A 24,713-nucleotide genomic window follows, 5' to 3' on the forward strand; every position below is an offset into this window, starting at 1 on the left:
TGGCCTGGACATTGACAGCTTCACACGGCCGGCCCTGCCTGCCTGAGACCTGTTCCCAGGCGGTGGGATGTGAGTCAGACCCTGCGGAGGAGGTCACAAAAGCTGCCTCTGGTCAGAACAGTGTAGCAGAGCTTGCTGGGGGGCATGTCTCTCACTCCTGGGAAAGGCTGGGGTGGGGGAGGGGCACGGATGCAGTTGTCTCTGGACAGAGCTCTGGAGGTTCTCGACTCCCAGTCCAGTCCAGGGCATAAGTCCCTGCTAATCTTATCCAGGTCATCCCTGAGTAGTTGGGGCAGCTCACCAGGTCTGGCTCTCTGAGGATGCTCTGCACAGTGCGGCCCCAGGAGGCAGCAGCCCCGTGCCTGTGCGTCCTTTTCTCTCCCTAGCTAGACCAGGGTGGCAGATGCTTGCCACCTCGGGTTTTCCAGCTTGCCGACTAGGCAGCCCCAGGCCTGGTTTTCTGCTGAGGCAGGTGAACCCCTGGGACCTGACCTCTGCCCCCTGTCCCTCGGCAGGGCCAGTTGTCAAGGAGATGACAGGATTGAATTCCGAGTTAAGGGAACCAATTTTGTCTGTTTAATTTTATCTTCACTCTCTTCCTCCTGCTTTCTCTTCCTCCCTCTGGTCCGTCTTTCCTTCTTTCTTTCTTTAAATCCCACATAGCTGTTAAAAGAATAGTGGTCATTTTCTTAATGGTGACCATATCATTATTTTATTAAAGCAAGATCTTTTACTGGTTCTTTAGAAAAATCTCAGCTGTAGGGTTTATTTTGCATATTATACAGACAGCTGGGTCTTCTGTTACTGAGAACTTCTAAACCCTTTGGCAAACTCACCTGTAATCATCACAGCAGTCTGGGGACTTTGTGGTCCCCAGTTGTCTGGTGCAAAAAGTAGAAGTTCAAAGGCAAGGCTCATGCTTACTAGTGACAGCTGGGCCTGGACCTGAGGCACCCTCACCCCAAGCTCAGAGGTGGCCAGGACTTAGCCCAAGGTGTGCCCCATACCCAGGTACTGGGCCCTGGGGATAGGTACTTGTGGTCTGTGCAGACAGCTGGGCTTTGTGCCTGGTTCCTGTGATGCTGATGCAGGTGACACCCTGCCTCTGGGGGGTGACATCATCTATATACTTTGTCAAAGTTGTCAACTTTCCAGGGCAAATCTAGCAATGGTGCATCTAATTTCTCCTTTTGATACGCATGTGTTCCTGCTCATTTTAGGACCATGGTGAGGGCACCATCCCAATGCTGGACTTTCTGGGTGCAAATTCCGGCTCCACCACTTATACATGTGAACCTGTACAAGGCCAGCTGAACTGCTTTCTTGTCTGTACAGTGAGGACAACCATGACACTGAACTTCTTGGTTGTTTAAAGATTAAAAAATTAGTCTTAGATGTCTAGAAGCAGGTACATGCCATCCAAGTACTAGCTGTTACAATTTTTGATTTAGTTATTTGTTGTTGTTGTTAGTTTGCTTCTAATAAAAGATTTGACTTTTGGAAAATATATCCCATTGGGTTATTACTTCATTGTCTTTTGGGTTTTTTTTAAAAAAACAGAAACATTTTATTTATATGTGAGTGAATTTACTTCCACTTCCAAAAAGGTTATCATAATTCTTTTGGAACATATTAATTTCATACTTCTCCAAAACGCTCAAGGATACCCATGAGTCACCATTGCCCTGAAGGTCTCCAAGCAAATCATATCCACATGATTCTATCGCATTATGAGATGATCTCGAACCTTCTGTCTTTCAACAAAACCAAATGTGTTTAAAGAATATTCTGATCTTCTCTATGTGATGAATAAACATAGATTGCTATTTAAAGCACTGTTAACTCTAGTACACCTAGACTGCTATTTAATTATGGATGAAAAAAATTTAATAACACCTTTTCATCAGTTCTAAACAAAAAGTCACATATTTTGTATACATGTCTATTTATACACTCCTGATTACTAAGCTAATGAATATCAGAAACCCAGATAGAAATACCTGTGGTAATGTTTGTCATTTTGAAGCAAGGATCCTATGCACCTTTTAACATCACTCACTGTTCTGAGATCCAGTGTAGCTTTTCCCTGTGCAACTCAGCTTCTCCTTGCTGAGCTGTGTGTGCTGTTTTAGGTGCTATGACTCTCTAAGGGGTGGCATCATCCATCATATCTTCCATTTTGCAGGAAAATGAGGTGCAGTACAAATAGCCCTGAAGTGTTGAAGAGCCTACTAGCCTGGGCATTTGTCCCAGCTGTGTGACACTGGGAAGTCTCATTCTTGTAGGGCCACCCTCTATTGTTGAGTGGGCGAGCCCAGAGTGAGCTTCCAGGGCACCCAAGAAAGGCAAAGCCCAATTTAGTCTCTCTCTCTCTCTCTCTTTTTTTTTTTTTTTTTTTTTTTTGCACAGGAGACCTTTTGCAGGATAAAAGTGTCTTTGCTATGTTCCGTTTTCAAACATGACTGAGTCCTTATAAGCTTCTTTCCTTCCTGTGGCCAATGTTTGCTCAGGAGAGTGGACTGACTGGGGAGCCCCAGGTAAAGAGAGGATTGAGAATTGCTGGTGGGGAAGATTAGACTAATCCCCATAAGCCAGCAAGGCCATTAGTAAAATCTTTTCTTGGGGTTCTGTCTGTGGTGCTCTTGTGACAGGTAACCATTTATTACCTGAAGTGAGCCCTGAGCTTTTGTAAGAGTTGAATTATTAAAAAAAAAGTTGACACAAGTGTGGGTACCGGTGTGAGCCGTGAGTAACCTGGCCCTCATGGTCCTCAGTTTTTCGGGGATGGGCATGGATGACTAGAGTCAACTCAGAGGACTTGGTTCATGGAAGACCGTTCTGGGTTGGTAACAGAAGTGTTAACACCACTATAAAGGTGAACTTTGTTAATAATAGTTTCTCTATAAATATTTTAGTTCAAGTTCAGGCTTGGGCCTGATGGATTCGGTGGGGAGAGGTGTAGTATGTACACAGAGAAGAGATGGGCTTTCAGCAAGGAGCTCTGACTGCCCAAAATAATACAAAATTGAGAACTGTCAAGGAATAGAATTTGGCTGTTATATAGATGCTTCTTGCTTCAGCCAGGGAAAGTCCCACCTTTCACCTCATCTCCTCCATCCTTGCATGGATTTGTCATCATGGATATTCCCCAGTTTTCTTTAATGTTCAGAGTAGATGGAATCTCCATATTGACAAAATTCTGGAACGGAGAAGGCACTTACTGGCTCCTTCAATTGGGGCCTCCTCTGCCTTCAGGCATCTGTGGCACAAGGGGTTTGCCACCAGAATCCTGCAATGTGACCCCCCACAAACCTGCTGGAGTATGAAAATGGGGCCTGAAGGGCACATCAGGTACTTGCAGGAGCAGGTGAACCAACCTGAGAAATCATGGGCCACTGCCAGGCCCGCTGTGACCCTTCCAGCGGCTCTGGTTCTCCTGAGGGATTCGTGGCCTTGCTGTGGCAGCCAGGAGGCCAGGGGGCTGTTGGGGACCAGACAACGCCTGCCTCTTGTGCTCCTTTTCAGCTCTCTCGTTTTGCCTTTTCCCACTTTGTTCTTTGTGGAAAAAGTCCAGGGTGGAGGAGAAGGACGAAGAAGAGGACCAGGGAGAGGCCCAGGGGTAGGAGGGCTACAGCAGCCCAGGGCAAGGATGTGATTTTGACCCCCTCTGTTCCTAAAAAACCAATATCCTTTGAGTCTCTGTGAGGATGTTTTATAGGCTCCCTTCCCAGTGGCCCATTCTGTAGAAGCTGATGTTATCTGATGACCCTTCTCATACTTACACATTTTTTTTATAAAATATTTCCAGGGCCTCACCTTCTTCTAGATCTCTGACTTGACTGCCGCGTATCTGCCTTGGGACAGTGTATCTCATCTGTCCAGTCGGGAAGGAAAAGCTCCTCATCTCCATACCTGAAGGCACACGGATGGCAGAGGTCATCAGCTGCCACCGTGGCCGCCAGCGGGAGGCAGGGCAACGGCAGCGCTGGGAAGCCGTAAGGGGGAGCGGGGCTGCAGGCTGGCCTGGAGGTGGAGGAAAGGCGTCTGCTTGAGAATGACTGTCCCGGCGATCAGGCCCCACCACGCCTCGTGCTGAGGCAATGCTCGAAGCCCCTGGTTCCTGCTGGCGACAGCACGTGCCACTCCACCCGGGCAACCGGGCCACCACTGCCTAATGCCAAGTTCCAGAGCTAGAAAAAACCTCAGGTGTCATATAATCTGGACGTTGCAAACGACACCTTTGTTCATCTGCGTGGTGCTTTGTTTCTTTGTTTTAAGCTGAATCTGTTGTATTACTTAAAAAGCAGGTGATTTTGATAAAAAGTAGAGTTTGAGAGGTTTTCTGGAAAATGTATGAGCTCTGGGGACTCCAGGCCTTGCTCCTGCAGAGACCATTGACAAGTGGTGGCCTTGTGCTCCCCCAAGCCACAGCCACTACTCAGGTGCCCCCCTTGTCTATATGGTGCATTGAGGTGCTGAGGGCACCCGGTTAGCGACCCCACACCTGAATTCAACCCTTTTCCCATTTCTTCCTTCCTTTCTTCTTTTTTTAATATCCAAAAGGGCAGTTTTATTATAAAAAGGGAGATAATACAGGACACTTCCATATACACAAGTGGGCAGAAAGAGGTTCCCCTGAAAGGGACAGCTTTGCTAAAAGAGAGGCCTGCGTGGTCAGGGGCTGGCAGCCTTGGGAGGAGCTGCGTCTGCTGCTTTGCAAAGGCAGAAGGTGGGCAAAGAGAAACACCTGCATAGTCACAGGCAGGCAGAATGGCAGCAGCTTTTTTGGAGGAGAAAACAGGAATCTGAAGGTGAAGCAACTTCTCAGGGCCTCACAGGGACTACTGGCAGGCCCCGCTGAGCTCTCTCTTGTTGCTGAAAACAGTACCTGTTCCAACTCAGGATTCCTTCAGTCCTTCAGTTTGTGTTTTCAAAGCACCTTCTTTCCTGCTTTCTCCAGAAGTGACTTAGAGAGCTCTACCAGGCAGGTAAGTATCTGTTTTCTCCTCCCTCCTGATGATTTTTTTAAAGCATAAAAAATAGTAGTGCAAGGAGTTCTTTAGTGCTAGACCAGTCCCGCAAGAAATGTTAGAACGCTCTAGAAAGTAGCTTCCTTCAAAGTAAATCCTCTGGTAACAATACATATTGGGGAAATTTAAAAGCTAGTGTTATTGGAACTTTGGCTTTGTAAATCCACCTTTCACTTTCTGAGTTTAGAAAGAAATGCTAATTCATCAAAGAAAATTTGGGGAGTAGAGAAAACTACACAGAAGCAAACCAATAATCCCACCGGAATCAACAGCTGGCGGCAATTTATTGGACTTGGAGGACATTTTACTATTTGAGTGGAGCCTTATTCTACATGTGCTTCATTCAGTTCCTTGTCTGTTTCACTCCACATTACATTGGGGATATTTTGCCATGTCATTATCTGTCTGCTTACAGCAAACTTCCCTGAAGGCTGTGAAGGCTCCAGACTCTGAATGGGCCACAGCTGACTGGCTGATGTGGGGGGGCTGCCCATCTGTCAATCAGCGGGAGGAGGGACCCGTCTTGAGTAATGCTGTGACGCTGCCTCCCTCCCCCTCATTCAGTAACACACTCCCTCACCTTCCCCATCCCACTTTGTATTATAAAGCCTTGACTATCTTGGTCCCTGAGCCTCACAGGACCCCCAGATTTCCCTACTGTCTGTCACCATATATGACCCCCCCACACATATACACCTAGCAGGAAAGACTCCTCAGTTAGCTCCCCTGTCTGCAAGGACAGTTGCATCTCACCTGGTCCTCAATTTAATGCGTTTTCACTCCTCTGCCAGACTGCAAAATTCTCCAAACAGGTCAATTACATCCTCCTGTGGGGCCAGCAAGCATGTCACCCTCTTGTTACTGCAAAGCTGGTCTTACAGGCTCAGTCCACTCAGGAGCACCCCCTGTTTGCCCCTGCATGCAGTGCTCTCCTCCCCTGGGGCTGCAAATATCTGTGACTGATCAACTGCCATCAATCTCATCAGACTGGGAAAGAGCTGACTGGGGCGAGGATGTGGCCACACCCAGCTGAGGGATGAGGGCTGGTAGCTTATTCAATGACTCAACTAAAAACTTACACAAGAAGGACATTGTGAATAGTCACTTACGTTCTTCTCCTTCCTTCCAGGGTGAAAGTGCCATTCGTTTTCCATGTAAATGTGGGATGTCAATAGGTCCCTTTGCACATTTGCACATGTGTGGAAAAGGGGAGAAACACCCAACTCTCACAGCTTACGAGGCAGTTCTGAGGATGAGATGATAGATACAGTACACGTGGAAAATAATCCATTCATCCATTCATTCAGACAATCATAAGTTGAGCTCTTTGAGCTTCCACCAAGAGCAGGGAGGGGAAAGGCAAGGTCATGAAATTCCAATCAAGTTCTTTGAGGAGTGAGAAATAGATAGTAATGAGTAGAGACACTGAGCATTAGCTTTGGAAATGCTCTCTGGGTCCCTAAGTTCCTGGCAATTGTATCTTCTCTCTTTTCATTAGCTGTTTAAAGGATAAAATCTCAATGCAAACAGGGGTATCTCTTGTGAGAAAGTCAGCAGGGATGGAGAGTGTATACCCCAGAACTGGCCTCTACCTTTGGATACCCAGGCTGGGCCAGGACTCTTCAACCCTCACTGGTGGACATCTGGCTCACACTGCTTCTTCCCTGTTGTGATCCCCAATGCTCTGCTTGAAGTTGGCATTGTTTGACTTTTCATTTCTCTGGGGAAAATGGAAGGACAAAGAGGTATGTGGGGGAGGCACACTGTCCTTGATGTGTCCTCCTGGTAGAGTGTGCTGAGCGCCCCCAACCATCAGCTTAACCTCTTCCAGGAAGAGCCAATAATGGAGATTCCCAGTGTCCCTCTTCCTGTCTGACACTGGACAAATGACTAATTACCTTGACTGAGTTCACACCCCTCCACCTTTTACCTGGGTTCTTGGGGCAAGACAGTTGCTAGGAGCCCCTGAAGGAAGATTAGGAAGAGGTGAAAAGGTAAGGCCTGGGGCAGTATTTACTCTCCCACACAGCCTGTGTGACCAAGAGAAATGAATGAGACTACAGATAAGGTTAATCAACACACCCTGCTCGTGGCTTCATAGGGATGTTGGTTACAATTTTATTAAACCCCAAGTATGTTTTTTGATAAAGGGAAAAATGAGGTGGTGTTTTCACTGTTGAATTTCCTCAGAAAATCAGCCTTTCCAGAGAATGGCTTGACATTCTCTGTAAACATAATTAGTCTGGAGTCCCTGCCACACGGTAGTAAAGATGCCTTCACAAAAGCAGAAGGGAGATTAAATGATTACATTAGCAGAGCAAATATATGTATGATAAAGTTTTATGAGCTCTTCTTCCAAGAAAGGGGCTCTGCAAAAGCACTATTTTATTATGGTTGTTTCTAAGCTCAGGGAAATGTAGTCTTCCTTACTCAGCTTGGTGTCTGGGATCATATTTATCCTTGGATTCACCCTTTTGCAGTTTTCAAGAAAATTCACAGCAAACATCATCATGTTATGAATATTATTTAGAGCTAGATCTTTAAATATCTAGTTTTATACCAGCTATCCTTTTCTTTTAAGCAATAGTTCAAAATTTCCCTCTTGATATAGCAAATTCATGAGATTATTATAGCAATAATATTGCTACAAATTATTGTGGCAAAGCAAATATTAAAATATTAATCTAATGTGATGCCATGCTGAGATTATGAGATTTCCTTCTTTGTGGGATTTTAACAGTCATTTCATTTGACTCTCAGGGATCTGGATGAAAGCTGATGATAGTCTAAATGATGATCTGGGCATAACTGCTCCCTTTTCCATAAGCACAGACCTTAAGTAAAACAAGACTTCTGTCCAGCTCTCAATTTGTCCTTGCAGCCAAGGATTTGCAGCCCAGATGATTTGCAGCCCAGATGATGTTGTGGTCAGTATATATAGCCACATGAATGTAACACAAGTTCACTTTTTTACATTTAGTAAAGGGGAAAATGTAACTACATACAGTGACTAAAAATAATAATATGGAAGCCACATATTAGTACCAATCACCTCTGGTCTTCCAGTTAGTTGAGGAAAACATTCTGAAGGAAGTTTGTGTTGTTTGTTTCATTTTTGCTAAATGACAAGAAAGAGTGTAAAGGTTTGGGGAGGGGATGATTCTAGGTCTTCCAGGTTTTTGTCCTAATAATTGGAAGAGAAGCATAAAAGTCAGATACCTTTGTTCTTCATTGCTAAAAGGTGCAAACTGTTTCCCAAAGGCATACTGCAGTGAAACATCATGCAAATCCTGCTTAACTGTATTAATTTATTTATTGATGCATAATAAATGACCCCCAAATGTAGTGACTTAATTATCTCACAGTTTCTATGGGTCAGGAATTTGGAAATGGCTTTGCTGGATGGTTCTGTCTTTCATGAAGTCAGATGAATTTTGGGGTTGCAGTCATCAGAAGGTTTGACTGGGGCTGGAGGAACTGCTTCCAAGATGGTGTACTCTCATGACTGGTGAGCTGGTGCCAGCTGTTGGTGAGGCACCATAACTCTTCATCGCTTAGACTTCCCCCTTGGGCTGCTCTGGTTTCTCATCACATGGTAGCCAGCTTTCTCCAGAGGCAATGACCCAAGAAAAAACAAGACAAGAGCTACAGCGTTATTTATGACCTTGTCTCAGAAGTCAGAAGCCATTATTTCTGCCAAATCCTGTTGGTTACAGAGATCAACCTAGGGAGAAGGGGACTACACAAGCATGTGAATAGCAAGATGTCAGGATCAAGGGGCGCTGCCTTGGAAGTTTGCTATCATAGTAATATATTTGAATCTTCAACCTCTTCTACTCCTCTTAGCAGTGTTTTTCTAAACACCATTCTGTCATTCTCCTCAAGATGTCAATATAGAAAATAGCTAAATAACATGGCAAATCCCACTACCTACACCAGCTGCACTGTGGACATTCACACCACCACCACAAGTACCTATAACACCCTTCCACAGTCTAAGGAAATAGGGCCAACTACATTTGGAGGCTCATAATTCACTTGATATCATAAAAGCTTTAAAGAGCACTCTAGTAAGAGGATGTGTTCAACTTTGACCTAACTTTTCTTAAATTCATTTGACTGAATTTCCCTTCAGGGAATATATATTAACGTCTCCCCAAATAATATGTTCAGAAGGACATAATTTGTGAAATGCCTTTCTGGGGTTGTTCCAAATTAGAGCTAATCTGTCTCTAAGCTTTCCTGGCCTGTCCCCAAGGACATGTCTATGGTTTTATGATGTTTGTGGGGATTCCAGTGGGGGTGTGTGGCAGGGAGGTGAGGGAGGGCAGCCATGGCAACCCTCTGAGTTTCCACCTCAGTGATCGCAGTTCCGATATTAGCTCTTCTCTAATCCCAGCAATGAGAAGACCATGAAAGTGATTTAGGAAAGAGTTGGGGTCAACTATTGCCAATTGCATTAGAATTCCTTGGTGGTGTCAGTTGTTGCATTTCTTTTTAATAAAGAAAGGGGGACGTGGTTATTAGGCATCTTCCTGAAGTGTGTTGAGGTTGAAGAAAGCAATATAGGCCAAGCACATGGCCCCAAGACTGAGTGCCTGGATCCTCATTCCTGTGTCAACATGGGTGACCTGGGTAAGCTTGGGAAAGTCTCTTCAACTTTTTAAAATTTATTTGAAGACTTTATTTTTAGAGGAGTTTTAGATTCATGGTAAAATTGAGAAGAAGGGTCAGAGATTTTCCATACACCTCCTGCCCCCATACATGCACAGTCACCTCCATTGGTGGATTTGTTACCACCCACGGACACCCGCTGATGCATCAAAATCACCCAAAGCTCATCACTTACAGTAAGTTCATGCCTGCTGATGCAGTCTGTGTTTGGGCAAATGTCCCATGACCTGGACCAGCATGACAATCTCAGGCAGGGTATTTTCACTGCCCTGAAAATCCTTGATGCTCGCTCTAGTTATCCCTCCCCGGCTCCCCTTCATTCCTGGCAACCACTAGCCTTGCTGTCTCCAGGGTTTTGTCTTTTCTAGAAGGTCACAGAGTTGGAATCATATAGTACCTTCAACTTTTTTATGGCCCAGTTTTTCTATCTGCAAAATGAGAACAGCAATAAAACTTACCTCAAGATGTGAGGAGTAGGTGACACGAGATCCCAAAAGTCCCCAGCATAGTGAGCACACAGGACACTTGCTCTCCTCAGAAACAGATAACGTGCAGGGCTGGTGGTTCCACTAAACCTACCAAAAAGGACTTGGTATCTCTGCGTTGCTGGAATAATAGGGAAGCAATGGAGAAAGAGTCTTGACCAGAAAAGGATTCAGGAAAAACAAAGAGATGGAAAAAGAGGTCAGCCAAGATGAGGAGGCGAGTGAGTTGACAGGTCAGGCATGGAGGGTCGTGTTCCAGGGATGGCGCAGCCTGCAACTGACCTGTGGAGCTAAAAGACATGTGTGATTAGCCAGCCTGAAGCCTTGTTTTATAGTGAAAGGAAGAGAGAACAGGAGAAGACAAGCTTGCTGCCAGGATCCCAGGGCTCACCAGACATAGAGCCAGGCTGGCGGCGCGAGGCTTGGGCTGCCTTCCTTATGTGAAATTTAGTCATCTGCCATTAAGGCAGAACTTTCCTGGTAAGACAGAGCCCCAGGCATTCTCTGGGAGGAATGTCAGGATGCTGTGTCTCCAGATCCCCATTCTAACAAGTATCGCTGACCAACTACGGAAAAGTAATTCTCACGGGGACAGATGTCTGCAGAGAACAAGGTTAGCGACTCAGAGTTGCCAAAGCATGAGGAAACCTGGTTCTATGTGTTGTTAGAATATTAATTTTTTCATAGATGAACCTTCTCCAGGTGTAATTTACATGCAACAAGATGCAGACTTGAGCGGTACAGGTTGGTGGGGATAGAAAACTGTGGGCCTGCAGGCAACCACCTGCAGAACATTCTCATCACCCCCAAAGTTCCCTCATGTGTCTTTGCAGTTAATCCCACCCCTTCCCCAACAAACACTGATCTGACTCAACACTAAGGTTTTAGTCAAATGAGTTTGAAATGATTCTGACTCAGTGCCTAGCAAGGTTCTGGTGCCCTGGGGGAGAGGGCAGAGGGCAGGTTCTCTGTCACTCTGATCTGCTCAGGAGACAGAGCTCAGCAACAGCTGAGTTGCAAAGCCCTTCACGGCAATTAGGGCCCAAAGGGCATGGGAGGAGGTGATACCACAAATGTGGATGGGACTGGAGGCTGACAGAGTTGGGGAGGTGGGGTAGGGGTGGGGGGGTATCTTCTGGGACCGAGGAGGGCTTGTGAGAGGTGGTGGGGTGTGGTGGTTTGTCTGTGAGAGGGCAGGTGTAAGGAGGCGGCAGGCTGCCTGACAGGCGACAGACAGGGCAGTGGGGGGCTGAGTTCTGATATTTGCAGCCCTTTCATGGACCCCGAGAAGGCTCTTTGGGAGAGGGAGATGCAGGATTCCCGCTGAGCAGCTGCATAAGACCTGTGAAGTCTGGGATAGTGGGATGAGGTTTTTCCATGATTGTTGCATAATATACCATATGTTGCATTAACATGCATTATTTACTAAACAAATGCAGGTTTAAAAAAAAATGTCGGACTGTGATCTCGCTGCCTTTTTTTGCTTTTGAAAATGGCCTTGGTGCCTCTCAGCCCTTGGCCAGCTCTCCTGGGCTTTGGGGAGCCCCGGAATGTGAGCGTTTGCCAAGCCTCTAATGACAGGGGCCCATTAGTGCGCATGGCTGGATTCCTGGAACCACCGGTAAGATTAAGAAATGGAGCCAGAGAATTAGCTTGATGCACACTCTGCCAGGGAGGGACACGCGTCCCCAGCGGCGGCAGCTCCCTGGAGGGCAAAGCAGATGGGAGGATGTGTCCAGGACATTAAGGCAGCGCCGCCAGCAGTAGGCAGGCTCTGAGCCCCCACTTGCACCTTCCCCGTGCCGGTTCTGGGCAGTTCAGGAATCTGTGTGGCCCTCAGGCCTGTGCTGTTAACAGAAAGGGGCATTGCAAAGTGGCAAAAGGAGGCCGGAGCGGGGGCATGTGACATCATAAATGTAAGTGAGCAACTACCCTGCAGCAGGCACCAGGGGTAGAGGGAGAAGCTGACACTGCCCCCGGCCCTCTGTGTAGGACACGGAGGAGTAATAGGGCCAGGTAATAGCCCGTGACAGGTGTGAAGTGATGAGGGGGCTATTATGGGTTGGATTGTGCCCTCTGTAAATTCACATACTGAAGCAGGGCAGAAGCAGGATCTTAGCAGAAATCAACCTTCTTACACTCTGACCCCAGATGGATGACTCCAGCACCTTGAGGCAATGGTGTCCAGTTGTTTCAGCCTCCAGCGAATAACCCCAAGAACCATTATTAATGCAGATTCTATGGGAGGGTCCCCTCCCTAGAACAGAAAGAGAAGCTGAAGACAGTATCTGCACCAAGGAATTGTCAAATCCAACAAAATCTTGTGCTGGCAGCATTGTCATCTATAAGAAGGAGATGCCTGCTAGGCAGGAGGAACTTCTGGGCAGAGACTCAGGCTGACCATGGGGCAGTCAGAGGGAGATTTTGGGATTCATAAGTCAGTGTGCCTGGAGACGGAAGATAGTTGACTGAGCATAGGGCTCTAGAAATTACATTCTCAGAAATGTTTCTGGTCTATTGCAACTTCCTCCCCAAATTCTCACCTTTGAGCAACTTTGTAAACCACTGACCTTGTCAACACATTTACTGTGGTGGATCAAGCACATTTTTTTTTTTTTTTTGGCTGTGGTGATTGATTTATGTGGGGTTTCGGGCCAGGGTTAATTGTCAACAAGAACATGAGCTTCCACTGTAAGACTGGGGCCGGAGTTATCAGCACACCGTGTCCACAATTCTGCAGACCGATTGCTGCCGTGGGGCCATCTGTGTGGCCCCGCAACTGGCCTCACGGGCTCCTGGCCTCATCAGTCACAGACAAGGTGCATGACGGATTTCCTGTCGTTGGTAATCAGCTGACATGGAGTAAACTTCCAAAGTCAGGGAAGCATACAAGGAAATTGGCTGGAACATCAGATTTCAGTTCAGTAATGGTGAAGCATCAGAGAAGAGCTTTCTGAATGGAAATGAGCCAAAATGTTTGGCCTTCACAGAGCATATTAGGTTGGGGTCCAGTGGAGACAGAGGGGGCACTGTTTAAACAAAGCTTGCAGGTAAATTCATCTCCATCAGCATGCACAAAACATGAAACATGGGATGCTGGAAAGACAACACTTGCTTTGCAAGAGGGTAGAAAAAATGAAGAGTTTTGCTCTGCAGTTTTGTTTCTGAGGAAGGTCACATGAGGTTGAGCAATGGACTTTCTCAGGGCCGATTCCTGGACAGCAGATCCTGTTTTATCATCCAGAGAAAGGCAGGGTCTATTCTCCAGCATTTTGTAGGCTGTCAAGAAGGGAGATAAATCTGAGACCTACTTTAAATACTGGGTTTCAATTGTTTTCTTTCTTCCCTGGGCAGATATACAGACGTGTGGTATGATTTAGTGCCAGAGCCCACGGGGCTGGCATGTTTCTGCAGACACAGGCAGGGCTTTCCAATTATTTTTGTGTTTCCTGCTGAGGACAAGACTCAGTTCCGAGTAGAGGAACATGCAGGGAAAGTGAGAGACCACAGTTATTGTTGGCCTGACACCCCCACTGCTTCTGTGTGAGGAGAAGGAGAGGGGGAGAAGGAAGAAGAAAGGGGGGTGGTAATGATGGTGATGATGGTGGTGATGGTGATGGTGATGATGGTGATGATGGTGGTGATGATGGTGATGGTGATGATGGTGGTGATGGTGATGAAGGTGGTGGTGATGATGGTGATGATGGTGGTGGTAATGGTGATGATGGTGATGGTGGTGATGGTGGTGATGATGGTGGTGATGATGGTGATGATGGTGGTGATAATGGTGATGATGGTGGTGATGGTGATGATGGTGGTGGTGATGATGGTGATGGTGATGATGGTGATGGTGATGATGGTGATGGTGATGATGGTGGTGATGATGGTGATGATGGTGGTGATGGTGGTGATGATGGTGGTGATGATGGTGATGGTGGTGATGATGGTAATGATGGTGATGATGGTGATGATGGTGGTGATGATGGTGGTGATGGTGGTTATGGTGGTAATGATATGCCAAGGTTGTGCTTGAAGGGAAGGGAGTTAATTATTACTTACACTCTCTCCCCTCTTGGTTCTAAACAAGGATTAAATGGAATCAAAGAGTCACCCAAATCTTAGGGTTCCCCAACAAAATCGGACAATAGGATCTTCAACTTGGACTCTCCAGTCTGAACGTACCCACCCAGACATGGGTCTCCTAAAGAGAGGCAGACCTCCCCGGATGAGGGTGGGAGGGGATCAGGCAGCAAGCTGCAGATGAAGACAGCAGACCTAAGTGAGAACCGGCAAGACCCGTTCTGTTCCACTGGGGTCCTGGTGCCTGGAAGCTGTGGCCCGTGGAATTGCTGGTTCTCCTTTTTCTCATCAACAGAGAAGTCACTTATCCTCTGGCTGGAGCAGCACATGAGCAGGTGAGGACAGGGACTCAAAGTGTGTGGGTCACTGTTTCTTTCTTCTGGGCAGGGGCTGAGGTGTAGACATGTAAGGAGCAGGATAAGAGTGTGTCCCTTGAACAACTGTAATCAGAGTTGAGAGCAACTCTTACATGCTGGATGTTCTCATCAGGATGTTACCATTCAAGGTGGTTTTACTTTCTGACAAGGGACCAGAAGCCATGGGCTTGCCAGTTCCTCTAAACAGTCAGGCTCCTTAAGCCAAACTCTGGGTGAACACCAAGCTTGCACCCCTACACCATCACTGGGAACCATGACTGGCCACAGGCAGGGTCTGCCCTGGGTATTTGGAGTCAGGAGCTTCAGGAGGGCAGAAATTGTCTGGAATTTCATATTCCAAGCCCCAGGCCAAAATGATTGGTTCGAGGACAGAGACTGGCTCAGTTCGGGCATAGGAGACACAATCCCGGGACTTTTGTTGGAACTCCACTTTCTCAGAGCCAGCAGCTCTTTTGTCAGTAGAGGTTGCAAACTACATAGGTAATTTAAACCTAGGGACTTTGGGGAGCACTTGCAGAGAGATCCAGCCTGGGAGGAAAGCCAGTCCAGAGAAAACCAAACACTTGGATCCCTTATTAGAGCCTGAGATAAACTTTCTGGCTTCCCATTCAAGTGAGGCTGTATGTCTGCCTTAAAGTCTTGGTTAATGCATTTGTGAATCTTTCCAATGGAATCACAGTTTATTGTGGAAATAAAGTTTTTTTTTAAAAATACACACTAGTTAGAGATGAGTTTGCTCAGTCTGTATGATAAGAAAGAAAAAAACACTCACCTCCAGGTTTAACTGGAGTCCCTGTAGTTGCTGCCATATTGATGCTGTTGAATGTAAGACTGCAGTCCCCCGTGAGCCACAGCAGTGGTGTCTGAACATAGCAGCCACGCGCATCTTAGTTTGAGTTGGTCAGTCCAGCTTCAGTCACCTATTGGGATCAAGGGAGGACATGCTGAAGGCATTTTGTTATATCGGGAGGCGCCAGGAAAGGTAGGTTATGTGGTCAGGTGACCAGGGAGGGAGCAGAACACGAAGTATTAGGTGGGAATGGAGGGGACACTGAAGATGTAGTAGATGCAGGTGGAAAATACCAGAAGTTTTTTTCAGTAGCGCTGTCACAGGAAGACTAATGCAGACACTCTTTGTGGTGGCCAACTACCACCCTCACACAACATTGGGGTGGGCACCATGTAACAGCTGGGGAAAGTCCATACTGATGAAGGTTGTGTGACCTGAGTCAGACTCTGTGGGATCATGGGTGCCAGTGTAGAGGGCGGGTGAGTGTGGTCCATGGAAGCTGCTCCTGTGCGATTGTGGGTGTCAGTGGGGGCACTTGGGAGAATCGGTGTGGACTGAGACAGGGCCTGCATGTCTGCATGTGTGTGATGGGGGAGTTCTAGAATCAGTGGGGGCTTGGCTTGGATGGCAGGTAGCTATCAGCCAAGGGGCATTTCCAGTTGTAATTGAGAAATGGCAGTGTGCTATCTCTCCCAGAGCGGGATGATAGTAATTAATTGTTCATTGATCCCCGCAGGTCAGCTAGAGGTCAGTGAAGTTACTCCAGTGGCCTTCTAGTTTGCTAGGCAGGCGGGGGTCGTGGTTTGAGACCACAGTGGGAACTGTCCTGTGCCCTAAACCTTGATGAAAGGTGATGGGATAATTATGTCACCTTAATGTCTGTTAATACAAATAATACACAAGTGAGTCATTCAGGAAGACCTTTCCAGCACTCTCTCTAAGACTTGAGGAAGTGCAGGAGGAAATGCATCCCACAGTGGGTGTTTTTCAACACAGAGGAGACACTGCAATATCAAACACTCAAGTGTCCATCCGGGCATGATGCTGCACCTGGAGAACCACAAAGAACTAATCCCTGACCCATATAGGGGATTGTAGTCTAAGGCAAAGAAGTGTCCCACCCTCTAAAGGACAGAGAGAGAGAGAGAGAGAAAGAGAGAGAGAGAGAGAGAGAGAGAGAGAGAGAGAGAGACAAAATAAAACTCGGATCAGGTACCACCTCTGTGGTAGAGCCCTCTCCCACCTGCCATGTTCTACCAGCTTCCAGTGTTCTCCAGCACAGACTAGGGGTGCCCCCTTTCATCTTTGCAGTGTCTTCATTCACCAAATATTCATGGAGTCCCTCCTTTGTGCCAGGCATGGTGCTAGAGGTTTATGTTACATCTATGTTCCCAGGAAGCTTATGTAGGTCCCAAATTATCTTCCTTGTCTATATCTCCCCTCCCAACTAGACCGTAATTTTTTTAAAAGATTTATTTATTTATACAAGCACTGGGGTACAGGCCAGATGCCCAGGAGGGCGAGAGAATTCACCTAAGACAGAGCAGGGAGCAGAACAGGCAGAAGGACTGAAACACACTGCTAAAGGGAGCAGCGGGCATGACGGGAGAGGTCTGCTGCGCCATGTGGCAATCTCCCTGGCCAGCCAGGAATCGAACCGGTGCTGCACAGGCAGCGGAAGGTAAATTTTTGAAACCTGGAACCTATTGGGGTTGAACCCTGTTGTCTTGAACAACAGCCATAGCAGGTATGTGTAAACTGTGCCAGGCACATGGCAAGCTCCATAATGCTTAGCACAGGGCCTCACAATGCTGATTCCTTAAAAATGTGAAACCTAATTGTTGCATTGATCATGGGGGTGGTGAGGGGTGGGAGGTGGCTTTGGTGAACTCTTAGTAGGTTCATTGTTTCCTCCAAGATGAGATTCATAGTCTTATCCTTTCGAGCTATCTGCATTTGTACCTTAGAGGCTATAGGGTGAGAATACTGATGGAGTCTGTAATTGTGTGACTCTTCTTGGTGAAATATACTATCTCTGATTTATGACGGAGCTCATAGAACAAGCTGGTGTCTACAGTTCAGAGGCATAGCCATTTTAATTCAGGGAGAGTCTCGATAAAAATCATGGATCTGCTTTTCTTTTGAAATGCTGATCAGTTTGCTTTCTGTGCACCTGCATCCAGGGCAGAGATGATGTGGTTGCTTTGATATCTCTTACATGTAATATAGTTGTCGAAAAATCCTCCATTTTATCGACACCCTCACCTTAGGGCCAACAACCACCACCAGATCCAAAGAACACCTTTAGAACCCCTTCCTGAAATTTGGTCATTTGCAGGCGAGGCTCCCAGGTTTTTGGGGTTTTCTCCTACTTCTCTGCCTGTCTGTCTGCATCCCCTTGGTAGCTCTGGTTCTCCTCCGTCTCAGCTAGATCAGCCATTGCAATCGTCACTACATTTCCAATGTCCGGAGAGACAGACGTTTCTCCCAGTCCCCAGGTCCCTGTTTCTTTGGACTTCTTAGGCAGAAATCCCTGCATGAATTCCCATAAGCACCTCAAGCTCAGAAAAAAAAAAAAGTTCAATGCATTATTCACCTCTATCTCTCCATCTTTATGCCCTGATCCCTGGAGATCTGTTCTCCAGCTAGTAAATGGCACCTTCATCCATGTCACCCAAGTCAGAAACCTGGGAGTCATCTGTGAGCCTCTCCTCTCTTCATCTCTCACACCCAGTTGCTCCCCAAGTCCTGGAGTGTTTTGTGTATCGCTATCATCTTCTTCACCTGCCGGGTCACCAACACACTTCAGCTCTCGGCAGCTCCTTCATAGGTCATTGACGTGGCCGCTTAAATTATCTCCCTTCTGCTCTCTCCCCCACTTTCCATTCAATTTCCACCCCACAAGTAGAGATCTCTTAAGAAATACAGATTGTGTCCCTGTCCTCTTAAACTCCATCGGAGTTTTTCCTCTACCTCTAGAGGTTCAAGCACGCAGCATAGCTTACGAGGCCCATAATAATCAGATCCCTGGTCATCTCTGCCGCCCCAAACACTGTCATTCAGTCACTCCCCATATGACAGCTGTGCCACTTGGTCATCGCTGTCCTGTACACTCCATACTCTCTCCCTCGAGTACTTGACCAAGTCCTGCTGTCCTTGAAGACAGGACCTCTGGAGAGCTGCCTGCCATGCCAGGACAGAGCAATAGCCCCCCTGGCCCAAAGCTGTGCCAACACTTACAATATCAGCCAATATTTGAAGGACTTCCGATTTGACAGATGATGGACTAAGGTCTTTAGTTTACTTATCAAAGTTAATCCTCCCCATCTAACAAAGTAATTCCACCTGTATTCCCATAAACAGGGTGCCAGGCACACAGTAGCTCATAATGCTTAGCACAGGACCACACCGTGCTGGTCTCTCAATAGACACTGATGGGTTTTAAAAATATGGAACCTAATTGTTGCATTGATCATGGGGGTCGTGAGGGGTGGGATGTGGCTTTGGTGAACTCTTGGTAGGTTCATCGTTTCTTCTAAGATGAGATTCACAGTCTTGTCCTTTCGAACTATCTGCACTTGTACCTTAGAGGCTCTAGGGTGTGAATACTGATGGAGAGGCAGGCACTAAGGCTGGGACTCAGGCCCACACCCTCCCTGGGGAACTGTCTCAGCTGAGGGTCCTGTCCTCCCTACCTGAGCGCCCTTCCTCCAGGGTAGAGATTTGCTTCGTTCAGGTTTTTTTCTTACCCACAGTTCCTGGCACGTCACAGGAGCTCAGCAATTTGTAGAAAGAGACTACTTTTGGATGTCTTTTCCAGACTGAATTCAGTTTCTCAGATTGGGGCTTTTATCATCTAAAATGTAAAAAACTAATAATAATAAAAATAAAAATAAAAAGTACATCTCATATCTTCATGTCCAAGCCAGACTTGGCCCAGTTTCATCTGTAATAATTCCCTATTAGCTATTTAAAATGACTTCCCAGGATTTAGAGTCTGAAGACAGACGGGCTGGACAGACACAAAGTCCTCTGGGAAAATGTCCCTTCTCCCAGGTACCAGGCTCTTTTTAAAATTAGCTTCTGAATATGAACCACCCAGCTCTTTAAAGTTTAACGTCCAGCCATTTTAATTGTTTCTTTTAAAGTACAAAAGAGCAGCTGGGCCACATCGGCACTAATCACTTGCCAACTTTCCTTTTTACAAAAACAGCTAAGCTCTTTCTGAGATTTAAAATCGCTCCATCTGAGACCCCAGCTTGGCACCTACCTTTGCACTCACATAAAAGGAAACTCATTTCTGCTTTTAAAAAATGTGTTGCAGAAGCAATTTTTGGTTTTGTTCTTTTTAAAAAATAATCAAATAAGAACGCAAGACAATTTTTAAAGTTTTTCTATCGTTTTTTTTCTCTCTAGCACCCCTTTGCCTTTCTCTAGTTGAACTGTTCCGAGACTATTTGCTGGATAACACAGGATGCTCGGTAAATCTGCACTTCAGATAAACAACAAATACTCTCCTGCATCATGTGCCCTGGGCAATATTTGGGATAGGCCCATTAAAAAATTTTTATATATATATTTTTTACTGGTGCCCTGAGCTTCTTTTTGTTAAACCTGACAACCCTGGCCTGGAAGCTTCCTGTTTCCACCAACTGGAAAACACTAACTTATATGAGTGAGCAATATCTGAAAATAAATAATAAACAAAGCTAATACCAAGTCCTAGGCTGTCTCCTCGTGCACACACAGGCCGCACATACCCACACCCACGCGGGTTGCTGATAAATAATTCCCCTCTCGCCATGTAGAAGGATAAATGAATGTCAATGCCGGAGCCCTAAACAGTCTTCATCAATGAACAACAAGCATTATTGGAATATGCTTATGTTTTTAGGGGACTCGGAATTCAAAGGGGAAGGAGGCAGAGTCCTTATCCCGGGGTGTCGATCTAGCGTTCATGAAGCCAGGAGGAAAATGTTTTATTTTAGCTGTGACCCCGACGCACAGCAGAGAGGTTCAGAGAAGTACAATGGAGCAGGAGAGTGAGGGGAGAGAGACGGAGGATGGATTCCCTTTGTAAACCTCAGGATGTGCCCCCTCCCCACCCCTCCCCCTCCTGCCTGCACTCCTGGCAGGGCTGGGGTGGGCCTGGGGTCTGGGCGGAGCTAGTGCCTGTCACAGGCTCGCCCCCTGGGGCACTATTTGGCCCTGGGTCTGAAATTGATTCTTTCTGGGTTTCAGGGCAGCGGCAGCAGGCTAGAGCTCCTGCTGTCACTTCCAAGACTTTTATAGACTCTGACAGCAAAGGAAGGCTCCCTGTCTTTTGTCTTTTGTATTCTGTTTGTGCTCAGCGGCTAATCCACATGGGGAATAGCAGGAAGGGCCTTAAAGGGGAGGCCTGCTCCACAGGCTGTGCTGGGGAGGATCTTCCTGGGAGGGATCAGGACGTCCCTGCCCCCGGCTATCTTTTTTATTCACACATTCACTCTGGGATGGGCTCTGGAGGGAGAGTTTTCTGGGCCCACTAGCTGGGTTCACTCAGGTGTGCATGGGACCACGGGATTGGGAGGAGACACAAGGATTCCAGGGCTTGGAACACCCCTCTCCCCCACCCCAGCCTGCTTGGGGAGATGAGTATCTAACAGAGCAGTGCAGAGAGCAGGGAGGTTAATGCATGTGGTTCACGGTGGGAGCTGTTCCCAGGGCTGAAGGGATGAGCTTCTGGGGTCTCTGGAGGAAGAGAGACTTGAGCAGGTCTTTGAAAGGAAGCTGAGAAACAGAAGCAGTGATGTCCCAGGAAACAGGCAAGGAGATGAAGGGCTGGGGGTGAGACCGGGCAAGAGCAGCTGGGGGCCGGGCGTCCGTATTTAAAGGGTCTTCACACTCTGATCTGAATGGCCCCCAACTCAGGAAACTGGGGTGTGGCTGTAGTTGAGAGTTTCTCAAACTTGAGTGGATGCCAGCCTTCCCTAGAGAGCATCTTGAACTGCACTTTGCTGGGGCTTGGGGTGGGGCCCAGGCACCTGCATTTCTAGCAAGTTCCCAGGGATGCTAGGACTGCTAGCCCAGGGGATGCACTTTGAGAAGTACTGTGCAGCTGGCACTGCCTGGGGGCCCAGAACAGCTTCCCTTTCTAGTCCATTCTGCCCACCACTTCCTGGTGAATTTCAACACCGCTATTACACGTAAAAGGTGATACTGGTTAATTGCTGATTTTTTGTATTGTTTTGTTGTGTTTGGTAGGAAGGGTAGAAGGAGCAAACTTTCTGCGATTTCTTTTTTCCAATTCAGTCTTTGAAAGTCCAGCTGTCATGTCTTGGGCACCATCCTAGCCCCCCACTCCCCAACCCCACTAATGAAGAATAAGGATGGGGAGCGTTCAGTAGGTGTAAAGCGTGGACAACAACCTTTTCTCCTGTCTGCCCCTCCTGCAAAGGTGCCCTGGGCAGGTGGGGGTGCCAGATGCAGGCTGTGCTCTTAATGATGCCCGAGGTCTTAACAGTTTCTTCCTATCCCCCAATCCTGGGGGACCCAAAAAATCACTAACCTCTACATAAAAGAGGTTTGACTAGGTCTGGCACCTGAGACCTGCCATCAGTTGGGACAGCATATCTGAATCTCCCTGGCAGGCTGTGATGAGAAGATGAGGCGTGCAGGGGAGACCTCTCAGTAGGAGGGGGCAGCAGGTGATGGAGAAGCTCTAACTTGCTGGGGAGGGGGGTACTTGTGCTGCTGACTGCAGAGGGCACTTCTCATGGATGTTCCAGTTGTATGTTTCTTGCTGCTTCCTCTAATTTTTTCGGTCATGGTTGTAAAAACCATCATGTCACTGGACTACCCTGAAATATTTGAAAAGACGCTAAGGTGGAAGGGAGGTGCTTCCTAGTCACATCTGTTTTGCTCTGGACAATATGAGGAAGGGTTTCTCTTGCCTTCCACAGCACAACTTCCAAGGCAGAAGTTTGAATGACTAGGAAAACTATCAGTCGGAGCTGCAAATTGTTGACTGGCCGAGGTAAGAAGAGACAATAAAAGACAGTGGAGTTACATGTCATGGAGCTGGACGAGGGGCAGAAAGGTCTCAGAAAGGTGGCAGAGATCCATCGGTTCTCAGAAAGGATGCCAACCTATTTAGTCTGGGAGTGGGGGGTTCAGTGAACCCAGCACCCTCTACTCTTTTTAAATTAATTTATATATATTTTACATAATTGCTCATTTTTGCACAATGTATGCTTTCTCCTCTCAGGTGTATCCCCATAAAATTCCCACCACCAATTCACCCGTGCACCATCACCCTATTCCCTTGTGCTCTTCCCTCCCCTGTTTTGCTCCCTCTCTCTCCCCTCCCCGCAGAATGTCTCTGATCTCGATCCCTTATTTTGTTCCCCTGTATTCTTCTACAAGTGAAACCATCTGATATTTTTCTTTTTCCTTCTGATTTATTTCACTGAGCATTTATTTCATTGAGCATGATCCCTTGCAGCTCCATTCATGTTGCTGCAAATTGCATGAGTTTATCTTTTTGATTGCTGAGTAATTTTCCAATGTGTATATGGACCACATCTTCTTGACCCAGTCGTCTGTTTTTGGGCTTTTGGGCTGTCTCCATCTTGCCTATTGTAAATAGCCAGCACCCTCCACTCTTGGACCCCATCCATAGCATTCCCGAGGGCAAGGGTGGACAGTTGGCTCCCAACACTGTGACCCCATCCACCAAGGAGAAAGACCTCCTCAATACTAAGATCTAGCCGCTTCCCTCCCTTCGCCCTCAGCTCCCTCCAAGACTTCCTCTCTCTTGCCCTCTCCTAGCCTTTGTTCTTGCTCTGCCCTCATCTGGACAGGCAGGTCGCCTCCTGCTGTCTGATGAAGGTAGCACCAAGGCAAGTGGTTTCACAGGAGCACATTTGCTTTAGGACTAAAACTGATTATTTCTGGGTTTCTGGGTCTCACGCTACTACATATTCTCTCCTTATATTCCCATCATGAAGAGGAGGAGCTCGAATTGAACTGGTGTCAGGGAGCCATTGTCACTCTCGGGGCGGGAGGGTCCCATGTGGGGAGAAGGGCATGGGGGAGACTTGGATTCTACTCATGGTCATCTATCCCAGCCAGGGGTGACCCCAGGCAGTTCCCCCCACCTCCATGGACCTCAGTTTCCTCATCTTCCTAAAATTTTCATCTGTGCTCCCACAGCAAAGATGGAAACTACTGAAGCCCTCCTTGGTGCCTTCAGAGGCTAGGTGCGCCCTCAGACCCTTGGGGGCACTCGCTGCTTTCTTAGATTGGTTCTCCGTAGCCCCACACTGAGGAAATGAGATCGCTGAAAGCAGCGGCTGGGTTTGAGTGGCTTTTTCTGGAATACCTGAGGATGGAGGTGTCGCGCATGGCACCAAGAAGCACCTAGAGTCCCGTGGGAGAAGCCAGTGCTGAGCAAGTCCCTCTCGCCTCCCTTAAGATTCCCATAAAGGACCCCACCTGTGAGACACAGTTTACCCCACAAAATTGCATTGATAGTTTCTGTGCCCTGTTTTTATTATGCAAAACTGATGACTGAGCATCTAGACAAATACTGAGTGGACAAATAACTTTGCTATATTTGTATAAAAATAAGTTTTACACTTACATGCATGTGCCCATGTATGTACATATGTATATGTGTGTTTATATGGTCAGTCTCATATAGATGTGGCTATAGAGAAACATGGTTAGTCATAGAGATAGGTGGTTTTATATGTGTGCATCTATAAGGTTACTGTGGATAAACACGATTTATTGTGTAACCTACTGGATATTGTGGATAAATACAGGCTTTCTTTTCCCCTTTTCTAAAGGTTGAAAATGGGTTGTAAACTTTGGTCTTTGAGTACTTTCAGGGCTTAGAAAGCTCAGGCTGGGAAAGTGAATTTCTAGATGAGAAGCAGGCTGGGGGCTCCACAGTAGAGTGGCTTAAACCCCCACGTGGGCTGCCAGGGCTTCTGCACCCTCAGCTCACCTGGAAGCTTCCTGCTCCGTATGTGCAAGGTCATTGCACCCCCATCTGCACAGGGATGGAAGGTCTGGGGAGCACCGTGGCCCACAGTAAGTGCAGGGCTGGGGGGTGTGTGGGGAGCCATCACACAGGACCCGCTGGCAGCCAGTTTGCAGGCAGCTCCCCGCTTCACTCTTTCTGCTTCAGCCTATGTCTTGGCACGCAGCTCATCTCCCCAGATCCCTGACATAGGCTAATTGCTTGTAACGAAAGTTGGCCTTAGAAATGTCAGGCATAATGGAAAGGGAG

This window comes from Talpa europaea (genome assembly GCF_964194135.1).
Source record: "Talpa europaea genome assembly, chromosome: 13".
Lineage (NCBI taxonomy): Eukaryota > Metazoa > Chordata > Mammalia > Eulipotyphla > Talpidae > Talpa > Talpa europaea.